A 2,814-nucleotide genomic window follows, 5' to 3' on the forward strand; every position below is an offset into this window, starting at 1 on the left:
TTGCGGAGCACAGGCTCCAGACACGCAGGCTCAGCGGCCATGGCTCACGAGCCCAGCCGCTCCGCGGCATGTAGGATCTTCCCGGACCGGGGCACGAACCCGCGTGCCCTGCATCGGCAGGTGGACTCGCAACCACTGCGCCACCAAGGAAGCCCCTATCTTAATTTTTTAAAAAATGTTTAAGTGCACTCAGCACTAACTGTGTGCTGGGCTCCGTCTTAGGCACTTCACAGCCCTTCCTTGCAAATTGGACCATTTCAGAGATTAAAAGCAAAAGTTTTCTCGTTAAGAGGGTTGAATTTGCTCGCAAGTGAATAGATTGCTTATTGAGAAATTTTAACTTAATGTAAATTAAAGAAGCCGGGGAGAGTTTAAGGGGAATGGGGAAATTTAAGACATTCCCTCCCCTCTGTAACCCTCCGTGCAGAGGTGTTCCACCCCCCAGCTGCAGGGATGGGGCCAGATGTTGGCAGGGGACAACTCCCCACCGCCATCCCCAGACCCAGAAGCCTGGGGAGGAGCAGGGCTTCAGCACAGAGCAAAAGCAGACAGCCAGGCTCACGGTCTGCAGTAATAAATACAGCTGAGGGTAAAGGGCGGGGAAGAAGCACGAAAAAAAGCAACCGCTGCAGGAAAGCTCTGCTGCGCGTGCGCTCGCTGCGGCGCGGGGCGGACACGGAGGTCCCGGCAGCGGCTCCTGCTGACCAGAGGCCGCCACTGCATGCCCCTTGCGTCTGCCTTTTGATGCTGTTGAGCGCGTATTGGATACCCATCACTACCCTTTAAATCAATTAATTCACAGGACTTCCCTGGTGGCCCTGTGGGTTGGACTCCGTGCTCCCAGTGCAGGGGAGCCGGGTTCGATCCCTAGTCGCGGAGCTGGATCCCGCATGCATGCCACAACTAAGAATCCACATGCTGCAACTAAAGATCCTGCATGCTGCAATGAACATCCCATGGGCTGCAACTAAGACCCAGTGCAGCCTAAATATTAAAATATAATAATAATAAACCAATTAATTCACATAATCCTCCCCACACCCTGGGCTTTGTGGGGGCTCATTTATGCAGGAACAAATTGAGGCTCAGAGAAGTTAAGTGATTTCCCCAAGGTCCCACAGCTAATAAGGGCAGAACCAAGTGACCTAAAAAGGCATAGTTTAGTGGTCCACCCATACGCTGGAATATTACTCAGCCTTAAAAAGGAAAGAAATTCTTCTCTCTTTTTTTTGGCACTTTTATTATTTTTTTTGAATTTTATTGTCTTTTTTTTTTTATACAACAGGTTATTAGTTACCCATTTTATACATATTAGTGTATATATGTCAACCCCAATCTCCCAATTCATCCGACCACCACCACCACCCCCACCACTTTCCCCCCTTGGTGTCCATATGTTTGTTCTCTACATCTGTGTCTCTCTTTCTGCCCTGCAAACCGGTTCATCTGTACCATTTTTCTAGGTTCCACATATATGCGTTAATATACGATATTTGTTTTTCTCTTTCTGACTTACTTCACTCTGTATGACAGTCTCTAGATCCATCCACGTCTCTACAAATGACCTAATTTCGTTCCAAAAAGGAAGGAAATTCTGACACAGGCTACAACATGGATAAAATGGTATGCTCAGTGAAATAAGCTGGACACAGAAGCACAAATATTGGGGAATTCCCTTGCGGTCCAGTGGTTAGGACGCTGCGCTTTCACCACTGAGGGCCCAGGTTTCATCCCTGGTCAGGGAACTAAGATCCCACAAGCTGCATGGTGTAGCCAAAAAAAAAAAAAAGGACAAATATTGTATAATTCTACCTATATAAGGTCCCTAAAGGAGTCAAATCCAAGGGACAGAAAGTAAAGTGGTGGAGGCCAGGGTCTGGGGGAGGGGGAGTCAGTGTTTAATGGGGACAGAGTTTCCATTTGGAAAAATGGAACAGTCCTGGAGAGAGATGGTGGGGATGGCTGCACAACAATGTGAGTGTACTTAATACACTAAACTGTACACTCAAAAACGATTTAAAAGGTCAATTTTGTTATGTATATTTTACCACAATTAAAAAAAATAAATGCATGGTTTAGTCAGGGAGCAACTCTGCCCCACTACTACTTCCTAGATGGATTTCAGATTTGGTTGATCTGAAGCCAGAAATCATGAGTTTAGATTCTGCCCTCACTGCCTGTGTGAACTTGGGCAAGTTACATAATCTCTCTGAGCCTCAGGATTCTTCGTGTAAAATGTTGAATAATATCAGAACCTATTCTATTATGGGGCTCTTGTGAGACTTAAAGAAGTTAATATAAAGTACCTAGCACAGTGCCTGGCATACATTAAGCCCCGTTGAAGAGTTTACTCCTGTTATGGGCTAAATTGTGCCCCTCCCCCAAACATATATATTAAAGTCTTAACCCCCCAGTACCTCAGAATGTAACTTTATTTAGAGACAGGGTTTTTGTTTGTTTGGTTTTTTTTTTGGCAGTACGCAGGCCTCTCCCGTTGCGGAGCACAGGATCCGGACGCGCAGGCTCAGCGGCCGTGGCTCACAGGCCCAGCCGCTCAGCGGCATGTGGGAATCTTTCCAGACCGGGGCACGAACCTTCGTGCCCTGCATCAGCAGGCGGACTCTCAACCACAGCGCCACCAGGGAAGACCTAGAGACAGGGTTTGAAAGAAGCAATTAAGTTAAAGTGAGGTCTTTAGGGTGGGCCCTAATTTAATATGACACCAGTCATATTGGTGAGATTGGGAAAAGACAGGCCCAGAGGGCAGACCACACAGGGACACAGGAAGAAGGCAGCCATCTGCAGGCCAAGGAG

The sequence above is a fragment of the Lipotes vexillifer genome, unplaced genomic scaffold (genome assembly GCF_000442215.2).
Source record: "Lipotes vexillifer unplaced genomic scaffold, Lipotes_vexillifer_v1.1 scaffold1011, whole genome shotgun sequence".
Taxonomy (NCBI): Eukaryota; Metazoa; Chordata; class Mammalia; order Artiodactyla; family Lipotidae; genus Lipotes; species Lipotes vexillifer.